The sequence below is a fragment of the Pseudophryne corroboree genome, chromosome 4 (genome assembly GCF_028390025.1).
Source record: "Pseudophryne corroboree isolate aPseCor3 chromosome 4, aPseCor3.hap2, whole genome shotgun sequence".
NCBI classification, from domain to species: Eukaryota; Metazoa; Chordata; class Amphibia; order Anura; family Myobatrachidae; genus Pseudophryne; species Pseudophryne corroboree.
Genome location: NC_086447.1, coordinates 38,029,096 through 38,055,890, shown reverse-complemented (window position 1 = coordinate 38,055,890; position 26,795 = coordinate 38,029,096). Strand labels below are relative to the sequence as shown.

At 42.4% G+C, this 26,795-nt stretch overlaps 1 pseudogene; it reads right to left on the bottom strand.

The window, feature by feature from the left end:
* Nucleotides 1-24,531: 24,531 nt before the first annotated feature.
* Nucleotides 24,532-24,650, bottom strand: LOC134913727 (5S ribosomal RNA; annotated as a pseudogene).
* Between the last annotated feature and the right edge of the window lie 2,145 nt (nucleotides 24,651-26,795).

The window sequence follows — 26,795 nt, the reverse complement described above, 5'->3', positions numbered from 1 at the left end:
CCCATTTTACACAGTACGCAGGCAGATATCCCCATTTTACACAGTACGCAGGCAGGTGTCCCCATTTTACACAGTGCGGCAGGTATCCCCATTTTACACAGTGCGGCAGGTGCCCCCATTTTACACAGTGCAGCAGGTATCCCCATTTTACACAGTGCGGCAGGTATCCCCATTTTACACAGTGCGGCAGGTGCCCCCATTTTCAGTGCGGCAGGTGCCCCCAATTTACACAATGCGGCAGGTGTCCCCATTTTACACAGTGCGGCAGGTGTCCCCATTTTACACAGTGCGGCAGGTATCCCCATTTTACACAGTGCGGCAGGTATCCCCATTTTACACAGTGCGGCAGGTGTCAAGTGAGGGGTGGGGGGTAGGGGGGGGAGAGAGAGAGAGAGAGAGAGAGAGTACTTACAACTTGCCGCTCTTCGGGTCCCGCGCGCCGGCCGCCTCCTCCGTCGATGGTTATCTCCAGTCCTCTCCTCCCTCTCTCTTCCACCCGATCGCTCCTGCTCGGGGGGCGGGGCTTCGCGGAATGACGCGTTTGCGTCGTGACGTCACGACGCAAACGCGTCATTCCGCGAAGCCCCGCCCCCCGAGCAGGAGCGCTCGGGGGGAGAGAGAGGGAGGAGAGGAGTAGTCACAAAGTGCCGCGGCGGGCGCCCCGTTCGGTTGCACGGCTCGCCCGCCGCTAGAAACGGGACTGTGTGGCCGCATGTGAATATGCATCACGGATGTGAATTACTGTACAGCACGGGCTGTGACTATTCGTGCCTGCACAGGACCAATGCATTTCCTATGGCGTGCATGTGCTCACATCTGGGCGTTTGTGGGCAAATGTGGCATCACTACTTTGTGTACATATCGTGGCAAAGACAAGCATTGTTACTGTTAGAGATGTGCACCGGAAATTTTTCAGGTTTTGTGTTTTGGTTTTGGATTCGGTTCCGCGGCCGTGTTTTGGATTCGTACACGTTTTGGCAAAACCTCCCTGAAAATTTTATGTCGGATTCGGGTGTGTTTTGGATTCGGGTGTTTTTTTTCAAAAACCCTCAAAAAACAGCTTAAATCATATAATTTGGGGGTCATTTTGATCCCATAGTATTATTAACCTCAATAACCATAATTTCCACTCATTTCCAGTCTATTCTGAACATCTCACACCTCACAATATTATTTTTAGTCCCAAAATTTGCACTGAGGTCGCTGGATGACTAAGCTAAGCGACCCAAGTGGCCTGCACAAACACCTGGCCCATCTAGGAGTGGCACTGCAGTGTCAGACAGGTTGGCACTTAAAAAATAGTCCCCAAACAGCACATGATACAAAGAAAAAAAGAGGTGCACCAAGGTCGCTGAATGGCTAAGCTAAGCGACCCAAGTGGCCGACACAAACACCTGGCTCATCTAGGAGTGGCACTGCAGTGTCAGACAGGATGGCACTTAAAAAAATAGTCCCCAAACAGCACATGATGCAAAGAAAAATAGAGGTGCACCAAGGTCGCTGGATGGCTAAGCTAAGCGACCCAAGTGGCCGACACAAACACCTGGCCTATCTAGGAGTGGCACTGCAGTGTCAGACAGGATGGCACTTCAAAAAATAGTCCCCAAACAGCACATGATACAAAGAAAAAAAGAGGTGCACCAAGGTCGCTGAATGGCTAAGCTAAGCGACCCAAGTGGCCGACACAAACACCTGGCTCATCTAGGAGTGGCACTGCAGTGTCAGACAGGATGGCACTTAAAAAAATAGTCCCCAAACAGCACATGATGCAAAGAAAAATAGAGGTGCACCAAGGTCGCTGGATGGCTAAGCTAAGCGACCCAAGTGGCCGACACAAACACCTGGCCTATCTAGGAGTGGCACTGCAGTGTCAGACAGGATGGCACTTCAAAAAATAGTCCCCAAACAGCACATGATGCAAAGAAAAAAAAGAGGTGCACCAAAGTCGCTGGATGGCTAAGCTAAGCGACCCAAGTGGCCGACACAAACACCTGGCCCATCTAGGAGTGGCACCGCAGTGTCAGACAGGATGGCACTTAAAAAAATAGTAACCAAACAGCACATGATGCAAAGGAAAAAAAGAGGTGCACCAAGGTCGCTGGATGGCTAAGCAAAGCGACCCAAGTGGCCGGCACAATCACCTGGCCCATCTAGGAGTGGCACTGCAGTGCCAGACAGGATGGCATATTTACAAAACAGTACACAAACAGCACGTGATGCAAAGAAAAAAATAGGTGCACCAAGGTCGCTGGATGGCTAAGCTAAGCGACCCAAGTGGCCAGCCTCACTCCACATTTTTGTTCTCCATCTTTTAATGTGTGGAATTATATGGCAGTAATATATCAATAGCAATGGCCTACTGTACCGTACTGCTATATATATATATATATATATATATATATATATATACACTGGTAGTCAGCAAAATTTGGCACTGTCCTCCTACTATATACTGCGCACAACTACAATAAAGCACAGGTATGGATAGTATACTTAATGACAAAGAGGTAGAGCAATGGACTACTGTACCGTACTGCTATATATATACTGGTAGTCAGCAAAATTCTGTACTGTCCTCCTACTATATACTGCGCACAACTACAATGCAGCACAGGTATGGATAGTATACTTGACGACACAGAGGTAGAGCAGTGGACTACTGTACTGTACTGCTATATATATACTGGTGGTCAGCAAAATTCTGCACTGTCCTCCTACTATATACTGCGCACAACTACAATGCAGCACAGGTATAATTTGTATACTTGACGACACAGAGGTAGAGCAATGGACTACTGTACTGTACTGCTATATATAAACTGGTGGTCAGCAAAATTCTGCACTGTCCTCCTACTATAAACTGCGCACAACTACAATGCAGCTCAAGTATGGATTGTATACTTGACGACACAGAGGTAGAGCAATGGCCTACTGTACCGTACTGCTATATATATATATATATATATATACTGGTGGTCAGCAAAATTCTGCACTGTCCTCCTACTATATACTGCGAACAACTACAATGCAGCACAGATATGGATAGTATACTTGATGACAAAGAGGTAGAGCAATGGACTACTGTACCGTACTGCTATATATATACTGGTGATCAGCAAAATTCTGCACTGTCCTCCTACTATATACTGCGCACAACTACAATGCAGCACAAGTATGGATTGTATACTTGACGACACAGAGGTAGAGCAATGGCCTACTGTACTGTACTGCTATATATATATATATATATATATATACAGGTGGTCAGCAAAATTCTACGCTGTCCTCCTACTATATACTGCGCACAACTACAATGCAGCACAGATATGGATAGTACACTTGACGACACAGAGGTAGAGCAATGGACTACTGTACCGTACTGCTATATATATATATATATATATATATATACTGGTGGTCAGCAAAATTCAGCACTGTCATCCTACAATATACTGCGCACAAATACAATGCAGCACAGATATGGATAGTATACTTGATGACACAGAGTTAGAGCAATGGACTACTGTACCATACTGCTATATATATATATATACTGGTGGTCAGCAAAATTCTGCACTGTCCTCCTACTAAATACTGCACACAACTACAATGCAGCACAGATATGGATAGTATACTTGATGACACAGAGGTAGAGCAATGGACTACTGTACCGTACTGCTATATATATATATACTGGTGTTCTGCAAAATTCTGCACTGACCTCCTACTATATACTGCGCAAAACTACAATGCAGCACAGATATGGATAGTATACTTGACGACACAGAGGTAGAGCAATGGACTACTGTACCGTACTGCTATATATATATATATATATATATATACTGGTGTTCTGCAGAATTCTGCACTGTTCTCCTACTATATACTGCGCACAACTACAATGCAGCACAGATATGGATAGTATACTTGACGACACAGAGGTAGAGCAATGCACTACTGTACCATACTGCTATATATATATATATACTGGTGGTCTGCAAAATTCTGCACTGTCCTCCTACTATATACAGCGCACAACTACAATGCAGCACAGATATGGATAGTATACTTGACGACACAGAGGTAGAGCAATGGACTACTGTACCGTACTGCTAAATATATATACTGGTGGTCAGCAAAATTCTGCACTGTCCTCCTACTATATACTGAGCACAACTACAATGCAGTACAGATATGGATAGTACACTTGACGACACAAAGATAGAGTAATGGACTACTGTACCATACTGCTATATATATATATATACTGGTGGTCAGCAAAATTCTGCACTGTTCTCCTACTATATACTGCGCACAACTACAATGCAGCACAGATATGGATAGTATACTTGACGACACAGAGGTAGAGCAATGGGCTACTGTACCGTACTGCTATATATATATATATATATATATATATATATATATGTATATATATATACTGGTGGTCAGCAAAATTCTGCACTGTCCTCCTACTATATACTGCGCACAACTACAATGCAGCACAGGTATGGATTGTATACTTGACGACACAGAGGTAGAGCAATGGCCTACTGTACCGTACTGATATATATATATATATATATATATATATACAGGTTGAGTATCCCATATCCAAATATTCCGAAATATGGAATATTCCGAAATACGGACTTTTTTGAGTGAGAGTGAGATAGTAAAACCTTTGTTTTTTGATGGCTCAATGTACACAAACTTTGTTTAATACACAAATGTATTAATAATATTGTATTAAATGACCCTCAGGCTGTGTGTATAAGGTGTATATGAAACATAAATGAATTGTGTGAATGTAGACACACTTTGTTTAATGCACAAAGTTAAAAAAAATATTGGCTGAAATTACCTTCAGGCTGTTTGTATAAGGTGTATATGAAACATAAGTGCATTCTGTGCTTAGACTGGTCCCATCACCATAATATCTCATTATGGTATGCAATTATTCCAAAATACGGAAAAATCCGATATCCAAAATACCTCTGGTCCCAAGCATTTTGGATAAGGGATACTCAACCTGTATATATATATATATATATATATATATATATATATATATATATACTGGTGGTCAGCAAAATTCTGCACTGTCCTCCTACTATATACTGTGAACAACTACAATGCAGCACAGATATGGATAGTATACTTGACGACACAGAGGTAGAGCAATGGACTACTGTACCGTACTGCTATATATATATATATATACTGGTGGTCAGCAAAATTCTGCACTGTCCTCCTACAATATAATGCGCACAAATGCAATGCAGCACAGATATGGATAGTATACTTGATGACACAGAGCTAGAGCAATGGACTACTGTAACTTACTGCTATATATATATATATATATATATACTGGTGGTCAGCAAAATTCTGCACTGTTCTCCTACTATATACTGCGCACAACTACAATGCAGCACAGATATGGATAGTATACTTGACGACACAGAGGTAGAGCAATGGGCTACTGTACCGTACTGCTATATATATATATATATATATATATATATATATATATATATACTGGTGGTCAGCAAAATTCTTCACTGTCCTCCTACTATATACTGCGCACAACTACAATGCAGCACAGATATGGATAGTATACATGACGACACAGAGGTAGAGCAATGGACTACTGTACCATACTGCTATATATATATATATATATATATATATATATATACTGGTGGTCAGCAAAATTCTGCACTGTCCTCCTACAATATAATGCGCACAAATGCAATGCAGCACAGATATGGATAGTATACTTGATGACACAGAGCTAGAGCAATGGACTACTGTACCTTACTGCTATATATATATATATATATATATATATACTGGTGGTCAGCAAAATTCTGCACTGTCCTCCTACTATATACTGCACACAACTACAATGCAGCACAGATATGGATAATATACATGACGACACAGAGGTAGAGCAATGGACTACTGTACCATACTGCTATATATATATACTGGTGGTCTTCAAAATTCTGCACTGTCCTCCTACTATATCCTGCGCACACTACAATGCAGCGCAGATATGGTAGTATACTTGACGACACAGAGGTAGAGCAATGGCCTACTGTACCGTACTGCTATATATATATAATGGTGGTCAGCAAAATTCTGCACTGTCCTCCTAATATATACTGCGCACAACTACAATGCAGCACAGATATGGATAGTATACTTGACGACACAGAGGTAGAGCAATGGACTACTGTACCGTACTGCTATATATATATATACTGGTGGTCAGCAAAATTCTGCACTGTCCTCCTACTATATACTGCGCACAATTACAATGCAGCACAGATATGGATAGTATACTTGACGACACAGAAGTAGAGCAATGGACTACTGTACCGTACTGCTATATATATATATATACTGGTGGTCAGCAAAATTCTGCACTGTCCTCCTAATATATACTGCGCACAACTACAATGCAGCACAGATATGGATAGTATACTTGACGACACAGAGGTAGAGCAATGGAATACTGTACCGTACTGCTATATATATATATATACTGGTGGTCAGCAAAATTCTGCACTGTCCTCCTACTATATACTGCGCAAAATTACAATGCAGCACAGATATGGATAGTATACTTGACGACACAGAAGTAGAGCAATGGACTACTGTACCGTACTGCTATATATATATACTGGTGGTTAACAAAATTCTGCACTGTTCTCCTACTATATACTGCGAACAACTACAATGCAGCACAGATATGGATAGTATACTTGACGACACAGAGGTAGAGCAATGGGCTACTGTACCGTACTGCTATATATATATATATATATATATATATATATACTGGTGGTCAGCAAAATTCTGCACTGTCCTCCTACTATATACTGCGCACAACTACAATGCAGCACAGATATGGATAGTATACTTGATGACACAGAGGTAGAGCAATGGACTACTGTAGCATACTGCTATATATATATACTGGTGGTCAGCAAAATTATGCACTGTCCTCCTACTATATACTGCGCAAAACTACAATGCAGCACAGGTATGGATTATATACTTGACGACACAGAGGTAGAGCAATGGCCTACTGTACCGTACTGCTATATATATATATATATATATATATATATATATAGCATAGGAGGAATCAGCGGCACTCAGCAGACTGTGTTGCAAGGTAAAAAAATTATTTCATGCAGTCCTACGGCGTTTCGGGGACAAAGCCCCGTCTTCACGGACAAATCATATACAAGTACACACACACATTGAACATATTTATACCCAACAAAACAAGTAATCATTGCAAGGATTCAACTCACCTGTCCAGCGCCACCGCCAGCGTTGCGTCCGTCCGCGCTGCGCACGGGTCACCGGGCACTGATGTCAGCAGACAGCGCCGGGCAGGGAGCCGATCCCGGAAGTCGAACCCCTGTTTCTAAGCAACTACTATAACAAGACACAATTTTAAAACCATTATAGACAGTGCCTATATTTAAACAAAACAATCACAAACAACAAGAGAAGACATAAAGTGAATAAGTTGAACCCACAAGTACTAGATAGCGGTCAGCACCACCGTTGCCGTAATAATAATGAAATGCTATAATATTAAAGTGCAAACCCTCCGTAAGTGACCTATTGCATAATAGTATCGAGGTACCAGCAGTACCAGCAGTAGGTACCAGCAGTAGATATCAAACTAAACACTCTGGTCACTAAATGCAATGGGAGTATAGTACTTAACATCATGAATGTATATATACTTTAAGACCATTGTATTCATAAAAAGCATTGAAGGCCCAGGGTCTCATTCAAACCCCGTGGTGACTGGGTATTAAGGACAAAAATCCACCTGCTTTCACGTTGCAGGAGGATTTTGTTCCGATCCCCACCCCGATGCGACAGAGGGACATGATCTATAATGATAGCCCGCATACTGGCTACCGTGTGCCTAGCCAGCATGCAGTGCCGGGCCACCGGTTGCTCACTGGCCCCCTTCTCGATAGCCTGTTTGATGGCACTACAATGGAGTGCCATACGTTCCCAAAACTGCCTCTGGGTCTTGCCAATGTAGGCAAGTCCACAGGGACACTTTAGCATATAGATTACATGAGTAGTGGTACACGTTACTCTATGCCGGATTTTAAATTTCTTCCCTGTCTGAGGGTGGCTAAATGTGGAGCCCGTCATAAGAGTATTACAAGTAGAGCAGCCTAAGCATCGAAAACACCCAACCTTGGGCCGCAGAAAGTGTGATTGCACAGATTTAGTTAAAGGGTAAATATCTAATTTAACTATTCTATCTGCAATGCTTTTCCCCCTGGTGTAACTAGGGAGTAATTTGGTTCCTACTAAGGCTGGTAACGTCTTGTCAGTATTAACCATCGGCCACAGTTTTTTTGCCTGACTTACCAATGTAGTAGTGGCTATCGTGTACCTATTAACCCACGGGATTCTTGGAATCTCTTGGGTCTTGTCCGTTGCTCGAACGGTTGTATTGTTCAGTAAGGCTTCCCTCGTGTGGATCAGAGCTTTAGATTTTGCTAGCCAAAAGTTCTGACCTTTGGTAACCTCGCTCTTCGAATTTGGTTACCATCTGGTCCATCGTATCAATTGTCTGTTGTGGGTTGGAGATAATTCTCCTTGCCCACAATAACTGGGAATATGGGAGGCCCTTATGAGTAGAGAGAGGATAAAAGCTCTCATGGTGCAACACAGAGTTCCTATCAGTGGGCTATTCGTATAGATTAGTCTGTATGACCCCGACCTCTAGGGTAATGGCCACATCCAAAAAATGAACTTCATGGTCTGAAATCTGATAGCTGAACTTCACGGCGCCATCCGAGGCATTGTGTTCATCTAAAAGCCTCGATAGCGTCAATGCTGGCCCATGCCAAAAGATCAACAGGTCATCTATGTACCTCTTATAGAAGTACATATATGATCCAAGTGTAGAGCCAAATAATTTGGTTTCTATGGTATACATGTAGTCATTGGCGTACGATGGAGCCACTGGGGACCCCATCAAACAGCCCGCCAGCTGGAGATATATGCGACCATTAAACGTGAAGTAATTACGGGTCAATACTAAAGTTAATAGCTGCAAAAATACTTCAATTGCTGGACCCAGATACAAAGGATTGTTGCTAATTAAGGCCCGTACTGCCTCCACACCTGCATCGTGTGGGATGCAGGTGTAGAGGCTGGTAACATCTGCACAACACAAAGATAATTGGTCCGAGGGTATAGCAATCTGTTGTAAAAGTATCAACAATGCAGTGGTATCTTTCAAATACGAGGGTACTGCTTGAATACATGGATTCAAGTATGCGTCCAAAAAGATAGAAACAGGATGATATAATGAATTTCTAGCCGACACAATGGGTCGGCCCGGAGGATTAGATAAGGACTTGTGTACTTTTGGCACAGTATAAAATAAAGGCACAGTGGGACAATCCACTGTCATAGCCTGTACCTGCTCGTAAGACAATATACCAGCTGTTAAAGAATGTGACAAGAGTAAATCAAGTTCCCTCTTATATTGTGCAGTGGTATCAAACGTTAAGCATTTATATGTAGCTGAGTCCGAAAGCTGTCGAATACTCTCTGCCACATAATAATAATAATAATAATAATAATATACTTTATTTGTCATTAACAAAATCAACAACGAAATGTCAATGAAAATACAATCAGAGCCTCACAATGCCATAAGGTAACAGTAACATTATGCCACATTTTGGAAAACATTTGCACACAACCTAATGATCATTTAATAGCCGGACAGCAGTTGGAAAAAAGCTGTTTGACATGCGGTTTGTATGAGCGCGGATACTCCTGAACCGTTTTAAAGATGGCAATCTTTTGAAGATCAAACAATTTGGATGACTCTCATCAGTGAATATACTCCTAGCTTTCCTTAATACATTTCTAGTATACGAGTCCTTTATACTTGGCAGAGGCACCCCAGTGATCCTACTGGCAGTTTTAACCACCCTCTCGAAAGCTATTCGTTCCGCTACAGTGCAATTTCCAAACCACACTATCATCCCGTACGTTAAAACACTCTCTACAATACTATGATAGAACCTAACTAAAGTGCTTGTGCTTAAACAAACAGCTCTAAGCCTCCTCAAAAAGAAAAGGCGTTGCTGCGCCTTTTTAATCAAAAAAAGACTGTTCAAAGACCAAGTTAAGTCATTTGTAATATATGTGCCCAAAAATTTAAAAGAGACCACCTCCTCAATTGGCTTTCCGTCCAAAGACACGGGAAATATTGGTCTATTACAACCCCGCCTAAAATCAACAACCATCTCCTTTGTTTTAGACATGTTTAAAACCAAACAGTTTGCTTTACTCCATTCCAGTAAGCGTAAAATTTCGGATCTATAAAATGACTCATCGTTACCACTTATCAAACCGACAACCGCCGTGTCGTCTGCAAATTTCACCACTTTAACGGAATCAAAAGTTGAAAAACAATCATACGTAAATAGAGAATATAGTAGCGGGCTCAGGACACACCCTTGTAGGACCCCCGTACTTATACAGATCTCACCAGACATAAATTTACCAAGCCTAACTACTTGCGGCCTAGTTGTCAAAAAATTTAAAATCCAATTGCACGTGAACCCATTTACGCCTAGGTTAAAAAGCTTAGAGACCAAAGATGCTGGTACAATAGTATTAAACGCGGAACTAAAATCCACAAATAAAATTCTCACATAAGTCCCTTTCTTCTCTAAGTGGGTCTGTGCCTGATGTAAAACAGTCAGGGCTGCGTCCTCTGTAGACCTGTTCTACAGATATGCAAATTGAAAAGGATCAAAGTTCGCAGGAAAGTGGGATCTAATATGTTTTAACACCAGCCGTTCGAAGCATTTCATAACTAATGATGTTAGCGCAATGGGCCGATAATCATCTAAACACTTTGGTACACCCTTTTTGGGTATAGGGATAATTTCTGTATACTTAAAACACTTTGGTATTTTACAGACCTGCAGAGAGATATTAAATATTACTGTAAAAATTCCAGCTAATTCATTACAGCATTTTCTGAGAACTTTTCCTTGAATCCCGTCTGGGCCAGCAGATTTGCCCGTACTAACACCTCTGAGACACTTCAGCACCTCTTGCTCATCCAAGACTAACGAGGCCTCGCCAGGTCTAATCCCAACCGCTTCAACACTAGTTGAATCATGTCTATCAAATCTTGAGTAAAAGACATTTAAATCTTCCGCCATAGTGCTATTTACTGCACTTGACGCCGCCTTCCTAGGTTTATAATCCGTAATATCTTGCAGACTACGCCACATACTCTTAGGGTCATTACACTGCTTTAACTTATCCTCCATTTTAATTGAAAATTCCCTTTTAGCCTTTTTTATCCCTCTCCTCAAATCCGCTCTAGCAATTGAGTATGCTTCCTTATCCCCTATTTTAAAAGCTATGTCCCTTGACTTTAGCAATGAACGGACTTCGGAGTTTAACCAGGGTTTCTCGTTCGCAAAAACTTACCACTTATACTCCGATAAGTCCTGTATAACAACAGCTCCTCCCTTGTCAGCTTCTCTTATTATAAGATCCGTCCTCAGGGACAAGTCTTTCAAGGCAGTCAACTCTTGGACAGTAAGGTTAGGATAACGTGTGACGGTGGAGGCCTATTCATATGAATATTCCCTCATCCTAGAAAAAGTCCTGATAGACGGGTTATTGGTATTTGGATCAAACTTAGATCTAGGTGCCACTTTTCTTAATTTATCAGGAATATCAACAACCCGTTTAGGCTCTACTGTGTCACCAAAATGTTCTTTAAGGTGCAATGTCCTGTTAAATTCGTAGTTTTCCACTTGTGCAGAAAAAGCATCCGGCTTTGTGGTTGGCACAAATGACAGCCCTCTTGATAAAACCTTGAGCTTAACAGGTATAAGAGGGGTTGATGATAGATTAATCACTAAATCCGTCAACGGCGTGGGGGTCATCGCGTTTTGTATCCTCTTGTTCTGCACCGACCGCCTCGTCCGGGGATGGGGCGATTGCCAGATCGGGTAGCTACCCCTAAAGGGTAGGTCGCTGTGGTGGATGTGGAGGGAGTGCTGGGTTGCTCATTTTCACTCACTGACGTGCTGGAATCAGTATGATCAAACAACTATTTACGTTGTCGATGTCTCCTATGCTGCAATGGCCGCTCATAGGCTGAGTTGGTATTGCTGAGCCATGCATAAACCCTCCTTTGTTAGTAATCTGCTTGAACTTTATGAAGTTTTTCTTTCTTATACTTGATCAGATTACTCCTATATTGCTCCATCTGGACCTGGATTTTGTTGAGCCAATTAGTAGTTGTATCCGCTGACAATGTTGCTTTGTGAGCACTTTCAAAAGCTGTTAATTGCTCCTTAATCAGTGTCAATTCGCGGGTAGACTCTTCTACTACCAATAGCATCAGGTCCATGGAACATTTGAGTAATATTGCCACCCAGCGCCTACAGAAGGATATACTATATCGCCCAATAGTGGGGGTGTTCCGAATCCTAAACCCCCTGGGTATTTGATTACTGCGGTAATAGTCCGATAAAGTAATCCCATGATACATGAAATCACATTCGCGTTGTTTTAATCTCTGCCATTGGCGGTATAGCTCCTCTGTCGTAGAGGTCGTGGGATCATCATCCAACTTTTGTTTGATTAGAATAGCTTGGGCCTCTGCATCTGAGTAACTGTAGCGTTCTTTTGCATCAAGTTGCGCCAGTTCCCAGGCTGCTTCAACATCCGAATCTGTCACTGACATATTGCACACTTCTTGCTGGATACTGATGGTGACTGGGCCACAATGGACTGTGGGTATAACACTCAAAGTGTTTAAAAATAATAATCACACTCAAAAGCAATGAGTCTCTGTTCCGGGAGTATGTAAGCAAAGTCAGTGGATAGAGTCCCTTTGGTGCCTTAACCAGAATATTCCCTGTATTACACTACCAGCATAGTAGCGTACAGGGTATTCAATACAGGTAGCGGTAATAGGTTCGGCACTTTGTCCCCGAAACGCCATAGAACTGCATTAAAGAATTTTTTCACCTTGCAACACAGTCTGCTGAGTGCCGCTGATTCCTCCTTTGCTATATTGATCTGGCTATAGATCACAGAGGGCACCGCAGCAAGTATTCCAGCATACCCACACTGAGTGCCGAACCTATTACCGCTACCTATAAATATATATAAATATATATATACTGGTGGTCAGCAAAATTCTGCACTATCCTCCTACAGTGCAGCACAGATATGGAGCGTTTTCAGGCAGAGAACGTAGATATTTGCAGCACACTGAGCACAGATATTTGCAGCACACTGAACAGTGAACACAGAAACTGAGAGAACGCAGCCACGTCCTCTCACTATCATCTCCAAAAAACGAGTGAAAATGGTGGGGACGCGCGGCTCCTTATATAGAATATGAATCTTGCGAGAATACGACAGTGGGATGATGACGTTCGGGCGCGCTCGGGTTAACCGAGTAATGCGGGAAGATCCGTGGCTGCCTCGGAACCGTGTAAAATAGGTGAAGTTCGGGGGGGGTTCGGATCTCGAGGAACCGAACCCGCTCATCTCTAGTTACTGTACATCTGTAAAAACAAATCAATACTGAACATTGTCTAACAAACATACTTATTTCTTATATTCCTAAGAGGAAAAGCAGTTGCAAGTTTATTTTATTTATTAATATAATAATATATTATAAATAATATATTTGGGCTTCCATAGAATGTTTAACAAAAGGATCACAAAAAGAGCACAAAACACCTGGAATGGCAGCGTGTGGGTACACCAGAGGTTTTCACCAATAATCCAGAAATAAACATGATTTAAGCAATAATTGTTCCACCGTGGCGCTAACCCAGGAAATTTACAGATTAATAAAACAACATAAAAAAAGTCTGACCTCACATGTGAAATCCCAATTCTTAAAGGGGGTGGGGGATGGGCAAGTATTTAGGAAGGTACATTACAGTCTGTGTGGCAATGCACTCACACCAAGACAGAATTATTCCACCTCCTTATTCCCACAGATGAGACAGGAGAGTTATTTTCTTTTTCAGCACCAATACCCCATATTAACAGTCTCCACACATCTTATTCAGTGTAACCCTTGACAATTGCGTCCCCTTTAAAGCACACATTCAGCACCTCTCACAAACCTGACATTTTCATCTAAAAAAATATTTCCAGGGTCTGACCCTTTCTCGCCCAGTATGCTTCTAATACCCTTATCCACTCTCTGGTCATCTCCAGACTGGACTACTGTAATCTCCTACTATTTGGCATCCCTGACAAATGCATTTCACATCTCCAATCTGTCCTCAATGCTGCAGCCAGGCTCATCTTCCTCACCAAATGTACTACATCCACCTCCCCTCTCTTACAAGCCCATCACTGGTTCCCCTTCCCTTTCAGAATCCAACTCAAGCTTCTCACATTCACTTCCAAAGCCCTCACCCACTCCTCTTCCATTTACATCGCTCATCTTATCTGCCTTTACACTCCTCTCCATCCTCTGCTAATGACGCTGCCTCTCTTGCCAGTGGTGCAAGTAGAAAAAATGTCTTACGGGTACTGTGTGGCGCGCGCGCAAAAAAAAATGGGTGTGGCCAAATGCCACATGGGGCGTTGCCAATGAAAATGGGGGCGTGATACACATATGGGGGGAGGGGCAGATACACGTATGACCCCAATAGTGCCAGATACACATTGCCCCACAGTGCCAGATATACATTGCCCCACAGTGCCAGATACACATTGCCTCACTGTGCCAGATACACAAATGCCCCCAGAGTGCCAGATACACAAATGTCCCCAGAGTGCCAGATACACATTGCCTCACAGTGCCAGATACACATTGCCTCACAGTGCCAGATACACAAATGCCCCCAGAGTGCCAGATATACATTGCCTCACAGTGTCAGATACACATTGCCCCACAGGGCCAGATACACAAATGCCCCCACTGTGTCAAATATACATTGCCCCCCCAGTGCCAGATACAGAAATGCCCCCACAGTGCCAGATACACAAGTATGCCCCCAGTGCCAGATATGCCCACAGTGCCAGATATGCCCCCAGTGCCAGATACAGAAATGCCCCCAGTGCCAGATACACAAGTATGCCCCCATTGCCAGATATGCCCTCAGTGTCAGATATGGCCACAGTGCCAGATACACATGTCCCCCCAGTGCCAGATATGCCCCCCAGTGCCAGATATGCCCCCAGTGCCAGATACACATGTCCTTCCAGTGCCAGATATGCCCCCAGTGCCAGATATCCCCCAGTGCCAGGTACACAAGTCCCCCAGTGCCAGATATGCTCCCAGTGCCAGGTACACAAGTCCCCCAGTGCCAGATATGCTCCCAGTGCCCGGTATACATGCCCCCCCAGTGCCAGATATCCCCCAGTGCCAGGTATACATGCCCCCCCCAGTGACAGATATGCCCCCAGTGCCAGATATCCCCCAGTGCCAGGTATACATGCCCCCCCCAGTGCCAGATATCCCCCAGTGCCAGATAGCCCCCCGTGCCAGGTATACATGCCCCCCCCAGTGCCAGATATCCCCCAGTGCCAGGTATACATGCCCCCCACCAGTGCCAGATATCCCCCAGTGTTAGGTATACATGCCCCCCCTCCCCTGCTCACCGCTGCCGCTGCCGTCGCCGTCCTGTCTGTGTGAGGGAAGGAGAGCGCAGCCTGCGCCTCTCCTTCCCCTCAGTCTCCGGCGGCTGTCTCAGTTTAATTCAGCGCCGATCCGTGAGCCAATCAGAGCTCGCACCCGCGAGCTCTGATTGGATCACGGATCGGCGCTGAATTAAACTGAGACAGCCGCCGGAGACTGAGGGGAAGGAGAGGCGAAGGCTGCGCTCTCCTTCCCTCACATCAGCGGCGGTGCGGCGGGGACGGCGGGGAGCAGCAGAGGGAGGGAGGGAAGAGGAGCGGCGGCCTGTCGGTGTGGGTACGGCGTACCCACGGCTACATTCTTACGGGTATGCCGTACCACCCGTACCCACACACTTGCACCACTGTCTCCTGCCTACTGATTACCTCTTCCCACTCCTACCTCCAAGATTTTTCACGTGCTGGTACCTGTAACTGGAATACTTTACATCTATCCCTCTGACTCTCCACCTCTCTACAAACATTAAACAGGCTCTCAAGACCCATTTCTACACCAAATCCAGCCAAATGTCATCCTAACCTTCTGTTCCACTCTCACTGTCTACCCCATCTGTGTCATCCGTCTATCTGCCACTCCCCTTTAGATTGTAAACTCTTCCGTACAGGGCCCTCTTCCCTCATATGCCTTTCCTTCTCTTACTTATATATCTATGTATATGATAAAATACAAGATAATAGCAACTGAATCTGTTACATTATCAATCAAACAGTGCTAGGAATATAGAGGTCCATATTTATATTATTCCTGATCAATAAAGCCTGAGCAATTCAGCATGAGATAATAGCAGCTATAATATTGGAAGTGACTATTCAGCATTGAACATATATCACTATCTAGGAATTGAAGGCAGGAATACATTTCATATTGCAGTATCCATAAGAGGAGATTTATAATATGCCAACATTTATGGTTCTCCTCCCTGCTAAGATAATTATCCACATTCAAAAGAGGTAACTCACATCGAATTTTTTGAGTAAAACCAAAAATTCCTTTTGAAGCATTACAAGTGTATACCTGCACTGCTTAAGGTAATATCAACCAGATATATAAATTAGAACAGGCATTCAAATTGCTATCTGTGGATGTAAAAAACACAATATAACAGCAACTCAGCCTGGCTTGTGCTACGAATAAAGAGACCTACACTGACATTGTCCCTTTACCAGGTGAATAATAAAGTGTGAATAATTCAATAAGAGACAACAGCAGCCTAAGATAAGCGGAGATCATCCAGCGTCAGGGCCGTCTTAACAGTAGTGTAGGCCCCTGGGCACAGGAATGCGCTGGGCCCCTACCCATCCTTCAGAGGTAGGGGTGGGGGGTGCTATCAGCGGCAGCTTTGATGTCCTGCGGGTGGTAGGGCGCGTTCTATCTTCCTCTCAGCATGTAGGACATGGAGCAGTAATTTCTGCTAATTTTGCCTTTACTGCACAGATGGGGCTAAACTGTAGAAGGGGCATTGGGCTGAATGAAGGGGCCCTGGTACATTACTTCCAGGGTGGTATGGGGTGTTTAATATATAGGGAAGGGGTGGATAGTGGAGTGGGCCTAATATTTATTATTTTTTTGTGGGAGGGCAGCTTGATTGACTGCAGATATCTCAAGTTCCTGAAAATATATTTCTTAGTTTTATGTGATAAAAAACTAGAGAGTTCCACCTTTCAGATGGTTCTGGGGACTTGGGGTTCAGAGTTCAGGAGCCAGAGCAATTCACCAACGAAAATCTAAAACTGCATATTAGGCGTGTGGAGCTGGAGCAGGGATCATCTGCTTGAAGGCTGATATCTCTGGTTATGGGCATAGCAGAGACAAGCTGCCAGTGTTCACTGAAAGGGGAGAGTCACAGATTTTGGATTATATCCTCAGAAAAACTCTAAGTCAGACAGAACCTGAGATATCTGGCTGGGAAGAGCAATTAACAGGTTTGGATGGGGACCACTGGTTTCACGTCGGATATCTCCGGTTCCCCATGGCCGATTTTCAAAAATCTGGTACCCCTGGAAAGAGGGGACACTCAGCTATCAGCCTATGGCCCTTAAACTCCTGGGGCCCTTGGGCAAGAGCCCATTGAGCCCATATGAAAAGACGGCCTTGTCCAGCGTCCAATATATATTATTTAAAGTAGGAATACACTTCATATTGCAATATTGGATTAAATATCCCTAGCATCTGGATATATGAGGAAGAAATAATATTGAATACTTGAGTCTGCTCAAAACAATTACTGTGGGGAGCTCTTAAAGTGTCAAGAAATTTGACATGCTTCTTAGGCATTATTCCTCAAAAACCTAGCTGGAAGAAGCTGACAATAGAGATTATCAGTGCATAATTTAGCTGGCATCATCGTATATATAGAAAGCAGGAACATTTAATATTTAGTAATTTAGAACAGGAACATAGTCCACAGTATATTTTTGTGTTAGACACTTTAATTATATCATCCAGTAGCAACAAATGTTGCATTCTGATCATTGAACTAAGAATTGTGTTTACAACATGCAAACATTGATACATTTGTAACCCTCCTAAAACATCACTGGCAAAAGCAGCCAGTGGTTATCTAAGGAACATCGGCCCTCATTCCGAGTTGATCGCTCTCTAGCTGCTTTTAGCAGCGGTGCAAACGCTAGGCCGCCGCCCTCTGGGAGTGTATCTTAGCTGAGCAGAAGTGCGAACGAAAGGATCGCAGAACTGCTCCAAAAAAAGATTGTGCAGTTTCTGAGCAGCTCGAAACTTACTCCTAGCAGGCGATCACTTCAGACTGTTTAGTTCCTGATTTGATGTCACAAACACGCCCTGCGTTCGGCCAGCCACTCCCCCGTTTCCCCAGCCACTCCTGCGTTTTTATAGGGCACGATTGCGTTTTTAAACACACTCCCCAAACAGTCAGTTTCCGCCCTGAAATAGCCACTTCCTGTCAATCACTCACCGATCAGCAGTGCGATTGTAAAGCGACGCTAGACCTTGTGTGAAACTGCATAGTTTTGTGTGAAAGTACGTCGCGCGTTTGCACTGCGCACCATACGCATGCACAGAAATGCCGCTTTTTCACCTAATTGCCGCGCAGCGACCGAAAGCAGCTAGCGAACAACTTGGAATGACCCCCCATCAATGTAAATCACAGGTATTAGATTAATTTACAGAATTAAGACAGCGCACTTGCTTTTAATAATTTCTTTTAAATATCTCTATTCACGTAAATTTATTTATTTTTTCTTCACACGTTTTTCTGTCTCTAATAATTTTATATTTCCCTCTACATGACACCTTAAAATAAGGGGACACATAATACATCATATGTGATGACAATAAAGATATCTACATCACATATGGGTATTGGAACTCCTTTATTTTTATAAGAATACTAATAAAATTATAAATATGATATTTTATTAAAGAAGAATTAATTTTCTTGTGGAAGGGAAAGAGTGCTGCTAATTAAAGTTGATTTCCTTTTTTCTTGCTCTATTTGCATATGTATATTTAAATCAACAAGCAGCACCACTCATATGGACTTGTGTTGAAATATTTGTTTTGTCAACACAAATTGTCACGCCATTAATATTCCCTATATAATACTATTAATCAAAAACCTGGTGCGGGAGTTTCTCTAATTTGAAATCTTCTCTTACTTAAACCATCTTATACTCCATAGCCCCCTCGACGGCACCAAGTCCCTTGGTTTTCTGCCATCCTTTTACTTATGTCAGTGTCGTCTGCTGACTCAGATATGTGTATATACCCTGCACTTGTCCTATATTGTCTTGAAGTGTGAGTCACTGTTTTCTTGTTTTGCTTATTTCTTTATGTACTCTGTAATTGGGCACTGTGGATCCCTTATCCTATATTTGATCTTAGTGTTCCCACTGACTGCCCTTCACGTAAACCATTACCCACATCGATGGAAGCCTTGGCTACGAATACTTGTCTTATCTTCAATACTGCTCCTCACTAAGGGGGTCATTCTGACCTGATCGCACGCTGTTGTTTTTCGCAGCACAGTGATCAGGTAACTACTGCGCATGCGTATGCACAGCAATGCACAGGCGCATCGTACGGGTTCAAAGCTGAACGTTGCTGAGCGATGGATTTAATGAAGAAGGAGATTGACATGAAGAAGGTGTTTGTGGGTGGCAACTGACCGGTTTCTGGGAGTGGTTGAAAAACGCAGGCGTGTCCAAGCGTTTACAGGGCGGGTGTCTGACGTCAGACAGGCTGAAGTGATCACAAGGGCTGAGAAAGTTCAGACCTACTCACAAACTGCACAAAATGTTTTTGCAGAGCTCGGCTGCACAGGCGTTCGCACACTTGCAAAGCGAAAATACACTCCACTGTGGGTGGCGACTATGCATTTGCATGGCTGCTAAAAACAGCTAGCGAGCGATCAACTCGGAATAACCCCCTAAGTTTTCTTTCCAGAAAGGAGCCTTCCTACAGATAAAACATGGACGTCAGCCATTTTGTCACCTATAACAGGGTCTTGTTTCAAGATGTTCCAATTACTTCTGAAGATGGACTCTTTTTTCATGAGTATTCTGGATTAAAAAGTATAACAGCAGGAATTATATACAGTACGGTATATGCATGTATACAGCACAATTTACAGGAACTTTAGTAGAACAGTTATAGGCTAACAAACTAAATTTTTGTCAGTAGCAATGTAAGTTTTACATTAGTTTCAATGAGTGCAGTACCTAGTACATCCACAGATACTTTAATACATGTACTGTAAGGGAATGTTATTGTCAGAGGGATTAGAGATCTTTGTGGAAATTGTACTGTATAATTGTTATACTGATGTTGTAATACTTACTTGTACTTTTACATTTCCCTACCATAGAACCATCCATAGAGGAGGTCGGAGATATCTGTAAGAAAAGTAAATGTTCTATTTAATGACACATTGAATTGTCTGGGACATTACCAATGTTATACATACAAGAGATTGTTAACAAAGCAATTTGGACTAAAATAGGGATTACAGTACATTTATTTATTTATTTATTTATTAACAGTTTCTTATATAGCACAGCAAATTTCGCTGTACTTTACAATTGGAAATAACAATGATATAACAAAACTGGATAATAACAATAAGTCATAGAGGTAGGAAGGCCCTGCTTGCAGGCTTACAATCTATAAGGAAATAGGCATTGATACACAAGGATAGGTGCCATCTATTGCATAGTTGCCAGATTGCAAAGGTTCTCGGTGGGCTGTATGATATGGTCTTACAGCAATGATGAACCGGGGTCGAGAGGAAGGGAAAGTGAAGAATGAGAAAACATGTGAGGATATATGTGGACTGTGCAGAGTGGATGCAATTTGATAGGAAGGTTTATGAAAGTTATGTGGGCGGTTCTGGAATTTGATAAGCTTGCCTAAAGAGTTGAGTTTTCAGGGAATGCTTGAAGGTTTGGAGACTAGAGGAGAGTCTAATTGTGCGTGGTAGGGCATTCCACAGAGTGGGTGCAGCCCGATGAAAGTCCTGCAATCGTGAGTGGGAGTAAGTAATGAGTGTGGATGAGAGATGCAGGTCTTGTGAAGAGCAAAGAGGTTGGATTGGGAGATATTATGAGATGAGTGAAGTGATGTACGTTGGTGTAGTTAGGTTAATAGCCTTGTGTGTCAGTAAAATAATTTTATATTGAATATGGTAGAATACAGGTAACCAATGGAGGGACTGACAGAGTGGATCTGTAGACGATGTTTGTCTAGCGAGGATGATTAGCCTCGCAGCTGCATTCATAATGGATTGTAGTGGTGAGAGTCTCTTTTTGGGAAGACCAGTTAGGAGACTATTGCAATAATCAATGCAGGAGATAATGAGAGAATGGATTAGAGTTTTAGCAGTGTCTTGTGTAAGGTATGGTCATATTTTGGATATTTTTTTTAGATGCATGTAACATGATCTTGAGACAATTGAATGTGGGAAACAAAGGACAGATCAGAGTCAAGGATCACACCTAGGGAGCGAGCTTGTGGGGTAGGGTAGATTGTCAAGTTTTCAACAGTGATATAGCTATCAGGTTGGTACCTACTATTGGCTGGTGGAAATATAATTAACTTAAGTTTGAGGTGGCGAGATGTCATCCAAGATGAAATGTCAGAAAGGCATTCAGTGATACAGCCCAGTACAGATAGGGACAAATCAGGGGAGGATAGGTAGATTTGAGTATCATCTGCTTACATATGATACTGAAATCCAAAAGAGCTGATTAGTTTACCAAGAGATGAGGTATAGATAGAGAAAAGCAGAGGACCCAAGACTGAGCCTTGCGGTACTCCAACTGAAAGAGGTAGCGAAGAGGAGGTAGATTCAGAGAAGCGAACACTGAAGGAGCCACTGAAGGAGCGATTAGATAGGTAGGATAGGAACCAAGAAAGGGCTGTGTCTTTAAGACCTAGGGATTGTAGTGTTTGTATGAGAAGAGAGTGGTCAACAGTGTCAAATGCAGCAGAAAGATCTAGAAGAATAATTAGTGAGTAATGGCCTTTAGACTTCGTAGTGACCACATCATGAACCACTTTAGTCAGTGCTGTCTCTGTGGAGTGTTGGGAATGAAAGCCTGACTGAAGTGGGTCCAATAAAGTGTGTGAGTTAAGAAAGTGTGTGAGTCGAGTGTAGGCAAGTCTCTTAAGTAGCTTAGAGAGACAAGGGAGCTGAGAGATAGGATGGTAGTTTGAGAGAGCATTAGGGTCAGAATTTTGTTTTTTCAAAATGGGAGTAATCACTGCATTCTTGAAGAGTGAAGGAAAAATACCATTAGAGAGAGAGAGATTACAGATGTTAGTTAAGGTAGGGATGAGCATCAGAGGCAGAGCTTTACTAATTTGTGAGGGTAAAGGATCAAGAGGAGAGGTAGTAGAGAAGCAGGATGAGAAGAGTGATGATACTTCATCTTCATTTGTGGGATCAAATGAAGAGAGAATGCCAGAAGGTTCAGGTAAAGAATGGAGCAGGTCACTGGTTGCCGAAGAGCATACCATTTCATCTCAGATCTTATCAATCTTCTCATTGAAGTAGGAACCAAGATCCTGTGCCTTGATAGTGGCTGGTGGGGTAGGTGAGGGAGGATTCAGAAGTGATTTACATGTATTAAAGAGTCATTTGGGGTTTGAGGCTTGAGCAGAGATAAGAGTTTGGAAATATGTTTTTTTGGCAGTGTACAGAGCATTTCTATAAGAGTGGTAGACAGTCTTATATGTGAGGAAGTCACTTGAAATGCGATTTATTGTACGCCAGTGACGTTCAAGTTTATGTATGAGTTTTTGTAGTTGTCTTGTTAATTTAGAGTGCCACGGTTGACATCTAGGCCTACGTGGAGTGTGATGGGTAGCTGGAGCCACTTAATCAAGGGCTAGTTCTAGAGTCTCGTTCAGGTGTGATACAGCCATCTTGGGATAGGTGAATGCATAAATAGATGAAAGCAATTGTTGGAGCGAGGTGAGAAGTTCTTGAAGATTAATTGTGTTAATATTTCTGCGGGTTTCAGGAGGATTGGAGGACTTCAGCAACACAGAGTTTGAATTAACAGAGGAGAGCATGCAGATGATAAGTTGTGATCTGAGAGGGGGAAAGGAGTATTAGTGAGTTCATAGACGGAGCATAGTCTGGTGAATACTAGATCAAGGCAGTGGCCCTCCTGATGAGTAGAGGAGTCAGTCCATTGGGAGATGCCAAGAGAGGATGTTAGAGAGAGTAGTTTGGAGGCGTGAGAAGCAGATTTTGGACACTCAATAGCAATATTGAAATCACCCATGATAATGGTGGAGATGTCAGAGGATAGGAAGTGAGGGAGCCAGGCAGAATTATCTTCCAGAAATTGTTTGGGATGTCCAGGTGGGTGATAGATAGCTGCAACACGCAGAGAGAAAGGAGAGTAAACCCTAATGGAATGTACTTCAAATGATGTAAATGTGAGTGATGGAACCTGTTGTAGAACAGTGTATGCGAAAGATTGGGAAAGTAAAAGTCCAACTCCTCCTCCTTTATGGTTACCAGGCCTGGAGGTGTGTGTAATGTGGAGACCACCATGTGCCAGTGCTGCAGGGGAGGCTGTGTCTGATTGTGTGAGCCATGTTTCTGTTATAGCCAGCAGATTAAATTGTTAGATATGAAGAGGTCACGGATGGATGTTAATTTGTTACAAACAGAGCGTGCATTCCATCAGGCACAGTTTAGTGTTCTGGAGGGTGACGGAAGACATGTGATGTTTATGAGGTTAACTGTATTTCTATGTTGCTGTGAATCAGGTGAATGTGAGCGATGCAAGTGGCTGGGTCCTGGATTTGGTGAAATGTCCTGGGAAAAGGGAGAGAAAGAAGGCTCTTGTGTGGGCGCACTCTTTTAAAAAGAAGGAAAATTCCTATGACATATGAAAAGAAATACTTAAAACATAACTTTTAATGTTGACATTTATAACGAAATTACCCAGCTAGATCCATATAGAAAAAAGGTATAATGATAAAGATTTTAAAATGTTCTGGTCTGTTTAATCACAATGTGTGATTGGAATGGTTGTAGACATTTGATCGTCTTACCCCCATTTCCCCTGACCAGTACAGAATATCTGTATTAATGGGACCAAGGAGTGGTCATAAGGATTATTTGATAAGTACGTCCCAATAGGGCTACTTAGATTCAAAGATAGATAGTCTTCTTCATTCAAAAGGACCTGACTTTCTGAGGTAAGCCACAATGATTGGTCGTAGGCCTCAAATATGAAAGAATAGAAGTAAGAATGAGTGGTGATAATGCTGTTGGCGTCGCAACTCACATAAGACGGGAAATAGTCCCTGCTCTACAACACCGGGTTTTCGCAGGAGGTCTCCTCTCCCGGTACTGACCCGGCCCAACGCTGTTTGGCTTCCAAGATCGGACGAGATCGGGCATTGGCAGCGTGGTATGATAGTAGAGAATTTATATGAAAGTACACCAATGAGAGTGCACCTATATACGAAAATAAGAGAAAGAGGAATGAGGACAGTTTAACAGGAAAAGAGATGAATTAGTAAAGTACAAATAAGTGGATCTGCTTTCTGCGTTAGACACGGCTCATCAAATCCCACATCTGTGGTATTGTGCTCCGTGGATCGCGGATGAGAGTCCACGAAAAAATAGTAAAGCATGAGCAAGAGATATAAAATCTGTGATTTTGGTTAAATAGTCAGTGAAGAATTGCCGATAAGGAATTAAGTTAAGGTAAGATTGAAATTATATCTGTCATCAGGGAAATCCGCCCCGAATCAATAAGTGCTGGTAGTGCTGGATCAGCTACATGGGTAATTTCGTTATAAATGTCAACATTAAAAGTTATGTTTTAAGTATTTCTTTTCATATGTCATATGAATTTTCCTTCTTTTTTAAAGAGTGCGCCCACACAAGAGCCTTCTTTCTCTCCCTTTTCCCAGTACATGTACTCTCTGGCTCTGGGCGCACCACCAACTAGGACAATGCCATCCATTTAAGTAAAAAACCAGGTGTTTTTTTCTTTTTCCTATTTTGGAGTGTCTAATTGTCCAATTTTTGGTTCTCTCGTATCGATACTGTATTAATCTGACTGGTGCCCGATCGCCCCCTGTCTAGTCATTTGGTGAAATGTCACCAGCTATCAGAAGTAGACGAGAGAGATAAATGTGGGTGTCAGAGGTTTGTGAAAGTTTTTATGGTGACAGGTTGTAGATGTTATTGTCAATGACTATAGGGAAGTAAAAAGCTCATGAGTGCTAATAAGAGGGGAGTGTAAAATTGAAGGGGCAACATGTACAGAGGGGCGAGTTGCTGGGAGACTGAATGATGTAATGGTGTTTATGAATACTCCATGAAGAGCAATGCAGAAAATCAATTTGTGGTACATAGTTCGTTTGAGATTAAACCACAGTTATCTAGGCTGAGAGTGTAAGATTTCACTTGTTAGAGTTAAAAGTTCAGGTTCCTATTTACTGGTGTTGTTCCGCTGTATGTTAACTGAGCATGATAGAGCAAAGTGACAAACAGGTATGTACAGTCACATGCAAATCACAATGTAATTGGTTTTATACAAAATTGGTTGCATTCTGTTCTTAGAGATCATGAGGATTATAATTGGAAAGATATATACATACTCTTAAATGCACAGATGATTTTGATTGAGAAAGAAAGGAAGGGTGTTTTTTTTCTGCAATGTTGGTGGGATGTTTCCGTCTGTTTTTTTCCTGTTTAAGTCCTAGGTAAGTCTGTATTGTAATATTTTCTTAACCCTTTTAAAACAACACAGATCAGCCTGGCTGATCAGCCTAGCATCTTTCCTTATGAATGGTAAGTATCCATGTGTGTCTGATAATTGCAATCAAGCCCTAACACCCCACCCCCAGTTACAGATCATGCCATAAAACTCAACTAAAACAAACAGTGAGATAGGAGTTTACCAACTATTTAAAAGTTAAAATAAAGTATCATCCTAGAATACAATATATCTTATGATATAAAAATTGACAGTGTAGATTACCTATACTAATAAAAATATAACTGCAGCATGTATATTCTTAGCAAAGCCAAACTCCAAATGAGTGTAGATTACCTATTCTAATACAAATATCAGTGCAGCATGTATATTCTTAGAAGAGCCAAACTCCAAATGAGTGTAGATTACCTATTCTAATACAAATATCACTGCAGCATGTAGCAGAGCCTCTGCTAACATGTTCTTACATGAGCAAACAGCAAATCACCATAGGAACAGTATGACATTGTACATACAGTTTAGCTTGGATGGAGTCATATGTCAAAATTGTCCAGTTCTCAACTGTAGTAAACGAGGGGTTACACAGTGATAAGCCTCTATAGCTGGTATGTAAGTGCAGGTTTGTGGCGTGGATAGCTGACTACGTGAAATCCCCAGCAAACATTTAAATTGGGCAGACCTGTCAGTACACACATGCTTAGTTATGAAAGCAATGCATTTACAGTAGTTTATTATATTAGCATAGTGATTATCTGTTCCTTAGTATGTATAATCCCATTGGTTAGCTAGAACCTTTGTTTTAATCTTGTCCTACTGCTTGTCCTACTGTCACCCTCCAT